The following is a 12,696-nucleotide window of genomic DNA, read 5'->3' on the forward strand; positions in this document are numbered from 1 at the left end:
TAAGTGGTGTCCACAGATTCCCTCATTGAATATATTACATATTAACAGCATATATTTAACAGTGTGAAGTATTGGCACATTCACAGCCATGCATGTTGTGGCTGTTAATGAAAAGTTTGTAAATTAAATTAAAAAATATTGTGACTATAGCAGATAATACTCTGCTAAATTTAAAGTAAATGCAAATAATTGAGGTACACTGTACCGCAAGCAATTAATTGGGCTATTGGAAGGTGTTTATGGTACACAGTGGTGCCTATATAGATAGTATGTAGTTATTTATAGTGTGCAGTTCTTTAATGATGTGAATCATTTTAATCCATTTTCCTCTAACATGTAATGGCAGACAAAATTCCGAGTGTCATTTCAATGCATCCAGTTTTGATTTCATCCACACTATGATGACGGTGTCCTAATTAATTTTGGCATACTTTTCCAGATTCAGATTAGAAGCCTAGTGCAGTATATAACCATTGCTGATTCAAAGAAAACACATATAGTAAATGTAATAGAATAACATACAGATTTACACATTTCATTAGGGAGCTAGTGGACTAAATGTTTTAATAGCTTGTAACCACATCAGTCATAGTTAACTCCCTGTGATATCAAGTTAAATCTATGATATTTATTTTGTGGCAACTAATGTACGCACCTGCTACGTACATATACCTATATCTATGGTTAAACTACCTTTTTGATTATTTACAACTTCATATGTCAATCATCCATGCAGATAATATTACATTGCTATTTATGCTACCTAATGACATCTTGCTATAGGTGTAAGTTTAATTTTGAATTTCAATTTTAGTCAAGTGGTATAATGCTCCAGATCCATTTTTACAATTCTGTGATTTTATACACATGCAAATCCATTGTGTGCATGATACTCATTAGTATTTGGTAAACATGTTGTGGCTAACATGTTATGCATACAGTAGTTACATACGTATTCAAATTCTTTGTTTATAGCTACAATACATTTTTATGTACAGATTGTGACTGTCATGCGAATGAGATGTCCTCAGCAAACCAGTGATATACTTTGTAGTATACGTTTATCTATTTTGAGGTATGTTTAAGCAGATTATATTGTGTGATAAAGTTTGTGTATTCATAATTATATATTTTGTGCATGTACGTAACTAGTATTAGGTATAGTATTACTGTAGGTAACATTTGTATTTTCTCCATATGATAATTATTTGCATACATGTACTTGTGCATATGCCTGGACACCATGCTTTGTGTGTATGCATGTGTCTGTGCATGTGTGTGTGCACATGTATGTGCCAGTACATGTGTGTAGCTCACATGCATATTGACACACATGCATATAACTTACATGCATATTAAATGTTGCAAATGCATAATCTTCCCCCATTCCTGGAATGATGTAAAACTAACATTCTATCTTCAAAAACATTTCCCTATTTGTGACTGAGTTTTGTTTGGAAAATCACCTGTATGGGCATATTGTTGATTCATAGAAAAATGTATTTTAATTTTTTAAAATATTGTAACTCACCAACCCTGGCAGCTACACATATGGATTTTTCACTAAAGATGAAACAATTCATAATCTTTAAGAGCATCTGTTGGTAGAATTTCCCACTATTTTAGATAAATTTTTCACCAGTGTTGCTGTATCAAAAGTCCCGCAAAGGGTGGGGGTGGCCAAGAGATTAACTACAAAATGGTCGAGATGGCACCAGACCACATAACAGCCTGTCAGACGCGGGAAATAGGTTGAAATCTCACAAAACAGACATTCAGCTCCATGCCAATCTGTACAGAGTGTTTGAACCATCTATAGCACGTCCCTGGTGTTCACAGACCCGTACAGACGGTTTTACAGGCTGACAGAAAACCATATACCAAAAGCAGACCCAACAAGTTGAAGGTGAGTTTTCAGTGATGTGGAAATTGTTAGCCTGATAGTGCAGCGAGTTCATGCTGGTGTTATCTCAGTTTTGGTCTATTGCGCCCATATAGTTGATTTTGTTAAATCCCGTCACATTTATGTAGTAGCTGAAAGACAATATATTTTATTAGAAAGATTGTCGTGTGATGTCAGAAGGAATTTGTATAATTAGTATGGAATCAATTTAATAATTTGTGATAGTAAACACTCCACCTGGCTGGCTAATGTAGTACTAAAGCCAAATGCATGTGATGCAATGCAATTAATGTATGACGTAAGGTACTATTGATGCCAGGCATTAGTGTATGACGTAAGAAACTAATGTAAACCTGATTAATGACTGGTTTACTTAAGTCTGACCTTATTAGATAGGTGTTTAATAATGCAATTACCACATATATTTGTAATTTGAGATGAACTTATTGTGTGTGAAATGTATGAGTACACTAACACACCTGTTACAGTCAATGCATAAAGTTTATGTGCGAAGATACTGCATGGTATTCAACAAATCATGATCTAATGTGGTCATAGCCCTACTACCTACTAATGATCTGACCATCGTGGGACCATCTGTACAGACCATGACATGAAATTACATAATTAGTAACATTAAATAAACATGTGTGGTGGCTTTATAACACAAAATTGCATGCATGTTAGATTACTACCTACTTACACAATTTTAAGTGATGGTAAGAGTGACAAGTGATAACATGAACATGTGTGCATGTGCAATTGTGACGACTTTATATTGTCAAGTCATAACTATGTTGTAGGCAAAAATATATTTTACACATTGATCAGGTTGCATTTTAAATGTACGTGATAGGCCATCATAATGTTATACAGGTGTGGTCATTTCCTGCCAGCAGTTGCCTTAACAGTATTTTGCATACATGGAATGATCAGTTGTAGGCATAACATCTTGAAATTGAAGATTCTAAAATAAGGTACACATGTTCAATTTCCTTTCATATAATTTCTGTTGCAAGGTAGCATCACTAAATCATGTATGTACGTAGATCTTTACATTTTATAAATTAAAGGCTGTGAATCCCCTTTCATTGACATCATAATTATTATTTTAAATTATGAAATGTTGTTATACATATGTTGCTTCAGTTGTAGTTGCCCATATGTACATATAAGTAGCTTTATTTGTACAATTAACACAAGAAAGGAATATTTGTACTGTAGGTGCATATAAATAGAAATTGAGTGTTTCTTGTCTTACATTTATAGTATATAATATTTCAGATACCTACTGTAATTTGTTACAGTTTGGTATCATTTGTTAGTCTGCAAATTCTGTTGCTTTGCTGAGAAACTCAACTATGATAAACACATAGCGTATGGACTTTACCTACATGTTGTGACTCAAATGCAGCTATGCAGTATCATATACATGAAATGTATTTGATCATGAAGACTGTTAGCTTTACAAATTGAATAAGCTTTAGTATTATGTACATATGACATGCACCTTCAGTAGATACTCTGGCCATTAATCATCATGAAATATGATGGAATATCCAACTGGACTATGTAAAATAAATGCTGTTATGTGAGCCATAGGAATTCGTAAGAGACTATTTCTATTACAAATCACCATCGATCATTGATTGGCTTGTAATTGATGATTACACATGGGCTCATGCATGCTATAGTAGTATCTCTTCATCTTTACTTAAAATTAATTTATTTGATTATAAGGCCACTATTTGGTGATTTTCTGTTTTTCATTAAAAAATTCCAAATGTAGAGTGCAGACGGGCAAGCGGGTCATTACCATTACCCATTATCCCTGGTACTTGCCACAATATAGCTAGCTATAGACTTATTTTCATACCTATATACTCTCCAGGGCCTAATACTCTCTGTATAACAGGCAATTTGCTAACTCAACATAACTAGTTTGGCAACTATATTGTAGTTACATAAGCCGTTCTTCGTCACATGATCACATTTCCACTTGAGGATCAACTTCTTACTTGTAAACATCATTGCACCACCCTTTCACATTCTCTTGGCTACAAAGCGCAAGGTAGCTACTGTGCATCATTCTTGTACTGCACATCCTCAAATTTATAATTAGTTGATCACATGAAATAATGGTTAAATCTTTAATAATGGGAAAATATGTGCAGTAGTAAAAATACATGTGGGGGCTGATGAAAAAGAGAAAATCATTAAATAGTGGCCTAAAAGTGAAAACACAGCATTGGCATTGTGTTGGTAAGAAAGTATGTACGTATATTAAATGATGCTGCAAGTGACTACACTAAGGAAAGTATCAATTTTCAGTGTGGGTTTACATTCCACTACCTAGACAATGCATATGCAGTTTCTCACCATTTTCATGGCTGTTATAGTTTTCGTGGAATTTGTAACTATATACGTATGGTGTCAAGTATATACTTCCCTAATGATAGCACCATGCCAACAATATCAACTACATGGCCCATTGTTAGTAGCAGAATAAATTATAATTATGTATATGGTTAATGCATTTGATTGTCTTATTTGTTATACATGGTCCGTGTGTAGATACTAGACCACAATCATGGTATTGCCCAGTGAGATAGTTTAATGGAGTTTAACTAGTTAAACTAGGTTAATGTTGCAGTCAAGCATGCGTGAGTGTATTATGATAGTGACTAACCCGAAGCTCCACCATGACTAGGGGGAAGATTGGGTAGGCACACACGTGAGAAGGGTTGGCAATAATTGGAGAATAACATTGCGCATGTGTTACAAGGAAAAGGCGCGTGTAGAGGTGTTAGAACACATGGTGCTACATGGCATAGCGAATCTTGTCCCACCCATACCACTCCCCTCTACCAACTATCTCATATTAGTATTTTTAGAAGATGATAATCACAAAGGGATTGTTCAGTGGGGTTTAATGTAATGTATTGCCCAAAAAATAAATAAATAGAATAAAATTAATAACGGGGGTGTGGGGAGGTGAAGCATGCACCACAGACAGTCCCAGCAGGGAGTTTAGTAAATCCCCCAATTTTTTTCCATTGTCTTTTCCATCTTGAGGCTAGCTCAGGGTGTGACAGTGCAGGGTTTCTATTAGGAACATTGTGGCATGCGGAAATTCTTGTGGTTTCAGAGAATGTTAGAATCCCCAAGCATTCCTACCTCCAAGCCTTTGTAGTAAAACATGCTGTATACATCATGTAAAATTGTTGAAAAGGGGCCTATTTGAGAATTAATAGGAGAATCCATGGAACCCTGCACACCTACCAAAACAACCACCATCTGTTGACGGTGACAACCCGCTCACAACAGGGTAAGACCTGCTGACCGGGTTAAACTGACAAGCAACATTAACCCCATGAATGCTATGATAACTATAGGTGATGAATTAAAATCTACAGCACTAATTTTGCGAAGCAATGTGTTGTTCAATACAGGATTTGTGTAAATCAAGTGCAAAAGTATGAATCTAGAATACATTGTGTTTATTGCTTCTACCTATGACACAGATCACACATTGAATGTACAGTTTGTTTCAAGTTACAAGATAGCGTATTACTATTCCATACTATACATACTTACATATATTATTATGTTCATCTAACATGTGACATAATAATTGTATATATGACTTATTATATGTATATATATATATTAATACAACATCAATATCGTGTCCTGTACAAAAACTCCAATAGCAGCTTGTGGTATATTTCTGATATACTACAGCAAACTAGCCAATAGAATCAGTATATCACTTGTACATTTGGTATACGCATCTGATTGGCTAAAAATTTTTGATAGTGTTTAGTTGTTTTACCAGTTAGGTATGTCCGACTTGACAACTGCTGGTACCATAGTAACCAATACCTGTTACCTAGCAACAACATTGTTACCTAGCAACCGTTGCTAGGTAACCACTACTGATTTTAGAAATGATTTTGACACCATAGCTACGGTTGCTAAGCAACCACCAAAAAGCATGTAACTAGGTCAGGTTTACATTTTGTTGCCTAGCAACAGTTGCTATGGATTGTTGGACCGATTTTCAAGAAGATTGCAGACTGCAACACATGTGCATACTCCTTGAGCATGCTAATTACAAGGAATTACTTACCAGTACTAATAATGGTGTAAAAACATTAGAAATTGCTGTTACTGCTTCCAAGTGGGAGACGAGATGTTGTATTAACATAATTATACTACAGATATATAGATCTGTCTTTGTTTCTTTGTATTAGCAGTTATTGTACTTTTATGCCTTTAAATTTAACAATGGCCAACAGTTAGTCAGATACTTTCTGCAAGGAGTTCAAGTGGTGTTAGGTAAAACAACGGTCTCTTAAATCTGTTGTTAACCTCATGCTTCACCGGTTTACTGTGATATATATATATAATACCAGTTCCCAATAGCTAAAGGTTGTTGAATTGGTTGTTGTTCAGGCAAGATTTTATATTTCTCCATATTACGTAGGTTTGCTATTTATAGCATGTGGAAAGTCTTTTTTAGACTTAAGGTACTTCCATGCATGTAGCAAACACTATGGTCAATAATAACACATGGACATTCTTTTAATTTCCATAACTGTTGTTTACGTTCATTTTTCCTGTTATAGCAGATTGTACACTGTTTCAAAATAAACACAAATCGTGTGTAAAACCTTTTCCAAGAAAATCACATCAATTATATACAGTATGCTTCAATAAATTTTATTGCCACATAATGATAATATGCAACCAAACAACTACTGTACACTCTAATTTGTGGTTATGGGGGAAGTCCTGGGCATCTCTATACACCCTGTAGTGTATGTTTTTCAGCAAGCCGGAGTTCAAGGCGGTATTTACTCTGTGATACTTGTACCAGGTAGGTAAGCCACTCAGATTATCTGGGTCATCTGCCCGGTTCTCATTCAGCATGTTGCTGTCTATAAGCATGTCAGTTGTCATTCATTAAGTCACGAAGTGTACATGTGCTTGAAACTTTAATACAAAAGACTTACCTTAGTCGATGTTTGCTTTTGCTCTTACAGGCAACCTTTGCTGTAATGCTGCCGATTTTGCTGTGCTAAAATGTAGCTCTTGACTCACACCTTTGTTTTAATTAAACTGGATCCCACCCGACTCAGGTCATCTGAGTCACCAGTACTGGTTTCAAAGCTGGTTATCAGAGTAATGTCGTATGTACATATTACATTGTAAAAATTAGTAGTGAATTTCACTAATTTCTGTCACAATATTCACTATTTTGTGTAGTGACATTCACTACTTTTGTAGTGACCTTCACTACTCTTTTGTAGTGACCCTCACTACATAGTAGTGAATGTCACTACATGGTAGTGATGGTCAAGTAGTGAACGTCACTACACAAAAACAGTGAGTATTGTGGCAGACATTAGTAGTGACCTTCACTAGTTTGTTTTTACTGTGTATATTGATAAAATGTATGTGAATAATGAAAGCTGCCATTCAACTTGCAGAAACCATTGTTCATACTGTTTCTGGGTCATATCTATTTGCGTGTGATCATTTAATGGTATGGACAACAACATTAGGGTTAATGACTATCAAAAGTGCAAAGATGGTGTTGTGAGCCTAAAAGACCCTTGGGCTACAGAATTTGGATGATAAAATAAGTATAGGACATCTCAAAACGAATATGTACTTCCTACAGTATGTGTGCATTCTCTATCTGCATCCACATGATTTGTCTGTTAAAGTAAAGTACGGCATCTTCATAATGCTGTTTGAAAAATCAGGTGTGAGATGGTGATGCTTTTCTATTGTCTGCAAAGTTTGTCCTTAATCTAAAAGAAAGTGAGTTTTGTATAATTAGATGTGATCAATTTGTATGGGTTCAGGAATGTAAAGTGACTTAGTATGATGCAATAACCTGCCATCACCCACCCATATTTGTATCCTCAAGTGTCTGGGATTAGTCACTAGTAGGGGTGTTTTGTAGTATTACACTGAGTATGAGCACATGTGCAAAGTTATATTGTTGAGTTGGTGGCTCCAGTGAAGCCATGAAGTATCAATATAGCTATGTATTTATTTCTGTACTACATATGTGTACACACATATGCCTAGACACATGGTGTTACAGTCACAGAAATAACACATGCAGAAATATGACATAGCTACTTTCCAATGCAGTCACTAAACACAACATTTCATAGTAGGTACTTTGAAATAGGAAGTTGTGGCTGCTAATATATGTTACCAGGTATTCCCAGTGACACCATATTCCTCAAGAAATTTTTTTAAAGTGATCATGCCTCACCTATGTATGCAGCATTTTGTCTATACATACTTGTTGCTTTTCTAACAAATGGTAACCTCATACGTACACCTATGCACCGAAAAAAAACGAACAACAAAATATTTTTATATGTGACATATTTGTGGTTTTATAAACAACATGTTATGTATGAGTGGTTCATGAGGATTTATGTCAAAGTCAAGGTGCAAAGTATTATTGTGATTCAAATATAGCCACACAAATACTCTACTAAAGTCCATTGTCATGATCTGATTACAAGTCAATTAATTTATAGGCTGCTTACTTAAAGCCTTTGCTGTAGCAATTCTTACTTTAAATGTATTTTCTGAGAAATATTACATAAACTATTGTCATAATTATGGGCATATGTATATGTATGGATAGCTATATAGTTATGTACTGGCATGTATACCACATCAATGGTAGTGGCTTCACATAACATATCTTGCTTCTCATCTGTGTATCACCCTGTATCATCACATCTTATCTATTGAAGACATACTAATTTTCCACCACCTACCCACACATCTCCAACCCCATATGAATGTAAAACTTGCCTGCTAACAAACTGCCTGATAAAAAAAAATCATTTATAGACAAACTGTGGTCTACTAGGATAAAGGAGCCTTTTGCATTACTATGGTAATTCCTTATCTTATGAATGGACACAGATGTATTTGATGGTACACTCACTGCGGTACACCAGCACACGATACATTATGTGGTATGTGATATCAAATCATTAGCACCCAAATAATAAAGTACAGGGTGGGTGTTAGCAAGAGTTCATGATATATGACTCTTGGTATTAGTCTATGACATCTGTGCAGGTGGTATCCACCAGCATTGTAAGTAGGTCAGTACTGTCGACCCGTTTGACCCACTGACCCGAATAATAATCTGGATGGGGCCCGGATCTGACCCGCATGTGACCCGGTTTAATTAAAATAGAGGTGTGCCCCAAGAGCTAGATTAAAACTCCACAAGTTCCACTAGTTAGCCCTACATTTTTGTACACTATAGAAAGGATTGTCTGCAAGAAGTGAGTAGCTACGTATTATCAAGTGGATGTGGCTCCATGTAAGTTTACATGCAGCTACAGAATTTCCAGAAGTTAGTTACCTACATTTCAAATAGCAACACAGATCTGGTGATGCTATGCATGCTCACAGAGCACAGCTGATACAGTTCCAATAAGTGGGCGTGGCTCTGCATACCCTGCACCGACAGCAAAGCATATTCCTGAATGGTGGGTGTGGCTCCACAAATTTCTTGAGTGTTTACAACTGCATTTCCACCAATACAATCGAGCTTGTTAACTTATGGTCACATGTGATCTCATCCGGGTCAGACCCAGATATTCAGTGCAGTGGATAAGACCCACTTTACCCGGATAATCTGGATGACCCGGCCCACTTACAACGCTGATGTCCACATATATTGCTGTGTTTTCACCGTGGAAAGATTAAATTCTGACATACTTTTCCGGATTCAGACTGTTATGATAACTCCTGTATAACCATTACTGATTCAAAGAAAATACATAAGGTAAATGTACGTAATAGGACAACTTAGAGATTTACATAATTTGTTAGGGAGTGGTTGATAACATGTAACCACATCAGTCTTAGTTAACTCCCTGTGATATCAAGTCAAATCTATAATATACATATATTTTGTCACAGCTAACGTACCTGCTACATACACATACCTATAATATTATGTGTAGTTAAAATATCTTTTCTTCTTTCCTTGATTATTTATTATATAGTTATACAACGGCCACGAGTGCTCTGCCTGATATAAACGCACGAGCCTGAGGGCCGTCAGGCCCGAAGGAAAGTGCGTTTATACAGGCAGAGCACGAGTGCACGTTGTATAACTGTTATGTACCACTCACCTAATAGGTGGGGAGAGCCTTACAAGACAGCTGTAACACTTATAAAGGCCAGGTTTCTAACTTCGATTGTGGGTAACCAAGCCGGACGTTGCGATGACGTTCCCCCTACAGTACTGCAGCCACCTGAGATATTGAAAACTAGTACGCTATGGGTTATATCACTAACCTGCATTCGCTGTTCGACTCTCATCATGTAGTGCTCAGCATGCCAGTGTGCCATATAGACTAAGCACCAGACTAATCACCATAGTGATTCTCTCGAGCGAAAAAAAGCAGCTAAATAGACGGTTTAAGTAAACAAAACCTAACTACTAAACGATACTAGTCTAATTCTTACTATTCACACTGGCTAAACTCGAATCTGGTGGCATGACAAAACTGGTTCCCACAATCGAACGTAAAGGTTAGTATTATTTAGAATGTATTTGTTTTATTGAGTCATTGTCGAGGTGGACTACAGTTTAATCTGAGCTAAGATGGCACCAGACTAGTAAGGTGTATAAGTACGTTTATATATATGTAGACTAGAGTCGTGGCCACCCGTGTGGCTTTTTCGATCGCCATTGGCTGCTTGTAAACATTATACGTATTGGTGACGTTATGGCCCACAATCGACCTTTACATGTCGGGCTATAAAAGAATTCGAGTGATCTGTGAAGTGTCTTTCCACCTATTAGGTGAGGTGTCGTAGTGGTCTTCGCCACCGGCACTTGTGCTATGAAACCACAACCAGTGCGTTATAAGTTATAATGCACTCTTATAAGTTATAATGCACTCGCTGCGGTCTGCAGCAGTGCAATATACAAATTATGGCACTGGCGGTGCCTTTGAACTGCCCACGCAGAGTGGTACATAACTTCATACGTCACTCATCCATGTGGATAATATTATATTGCTAGTTATGCTACCTAATGACATCTTGCTATATGTGTTTGCTTAATTTTATGTTTCAATGTTAGACAAGTGGTATAATGCTCCAGATCCATTTTTACAATTCTGTGATTTTATATACATTCAAATCCATTGTGTGAGTGACACTCAGTAGTATTTGGTGAACATGTTGTAGCTAACATGTCATACATACAGTAGTTATATACATTTTCAAATTCTGTGTTTATGCAATACATTTTTGTGTACAGGTATGACTGTCATGAATGAGATATTCTCAACAAACTAGTGGTACTTTGTAGTGTACATAATTATGTTAACTATTTTTTAGTACACATGGTATGTTTCTATTTATTATAAAATTTGTATATTTCCACAATCATAATTATAATGTACAGTTCTGATCACTAATATTAGCTGTTACTTGTAAGAGTCTCCAAATCTTAGTGATAATGAATTTAAGACAGTGGATGTTTGCACATACCTGGACACCATGATTTATGTGTGCATGTATACATCAGTGGGTTCAGTGCATATGTGTGTGATTTATAGTACAATTATTATAAGTTCTCCCCTAACACTAACAGTGTGCCTTTAAAATTATTTCCTATTTATATATTATCATTGTGGCTGAAAGACAGTAATTTTATTAGAAAGACTGTCATGTGATGTCAGAAAGAATTTGTAAACATTAACATTAACAAAATACTTTGGTTAAATTTATCCAAACAAAGCAGCCAAGTAGCAAACACTCTGACTACTCTAGTACTAGTGTGCGATTGTACATGTGATGTAATGCAAGTTAAGTTAAGGTATGATGTAAGCTGCTATTAGGTACATTAATGCAGGAATTTATTGTATGATGTAAGAAACCAGACCAATGACTGGTTTACTTTATAGGATGGTTTATTGGCTTTATATATATTTTTTAAATTCCCTATAGTGAACTTCATATAGTTATGTAGGTACACCACACCGTGGTAGACTATTTCAGTCACAATTGGTGAGGTTAGATCAATACCTATTTTATAGACGTTAGTCAAACCACGACCTTGCTGCGGCAGTCATAGCCCTACTAGTGTTTGTTATTCTGACTATCAGGACCATCTGGTTTAAGTACATGCAAACCATGGTATGACAATACTCACTTAATGACATTAAATAAACATGTGTAGTGGAGTGCATGCACCTGTAAGAACATGACTTTAAGTGAATGGGTAAAAATACACGTACAAACAACATAGGTACGAACACATGTGCATCTGCAATTGTGACACCTTACTGTTGTTGAGCCATCATAATTACCAAAAATAGTTTTGTATGTTTTTTTTTCAATAAGGAAAACAAATGTTATGGGTTGTCATAATGCATACATGTTCTGTCATAATGTATGTTACACAGGTGTTGTAATTTCCTGCTAACAGTTGGAATGATCAGTTTCTATGTATAAGTCCTTATTCTGCATATCTTTTTGTAATTTTGCTGCAAGGTGTATAGCATTACTTACCTATCCAATTTCTTTTTAATTTCAAGCTATGAACTCCAGGAATTTTTGTGCATTATACTGTTAAAAATCAAATGCTATGGTAATGCCTAGGGTGTTATTTTTTGACTGAAGCAGTCAAAATGTAGCACTTTTATGTTCTACCTATCATATATAGTCTTATTATTGTATAATTAACACGCCTTAAATTTTATTTTATTGGG

At 35.8% G+C, this 12,696-nt stretch overlaps 1 protein-coding gene across 5 annotated transcripts in view; it reads left to right on the forward strand.

Annotated features, from left to right (window-relative positions):
- Nucleotides 1–11,393, forward strand: part of LOC136259412 (WSCD family member CG9164-like) — a 54,164-nt gene extending 42,771 nt beyond the window's left edge. For 3 of the 5 annotated variants that reach the window (XR_010703249.1, XR_010703248.1, XR_010703246.1), the window contains 3 exons: nucleotides 999–1,075; nucleotides 1,820–2,880; nucleotides 11,241–11,393. The gene's annotated coding sequence lies outside the window, so the exon portion shown is untranslated. The remainder of the gene's footprint in view (nucleotides 1–998; nucleotides 1,076–1,819; nucleotides 2,881–11,240) is intronic. The other 2 variants (XR_010703247.1, XR_010703250.1) reach the window with 2 other exon arrangements.
- The last annotated feature ends 1,303 nt before the right edge of the window (nucleotides 11,394–12,696 follow it).

This window comes from Dysidea avara, chromosome 1, assembly GCF_963678975.1.
Source record: "Dysidea avara chromosome 1, odDysAvar1.4, whole genome shotgun sequence".
NCBI classification, from domain to species: Eukaryota; Metazoa; Porifera; class Demospongiae; order Dictyoceratida; family Dysideidae; genus Dysidea; species Dysidea avara.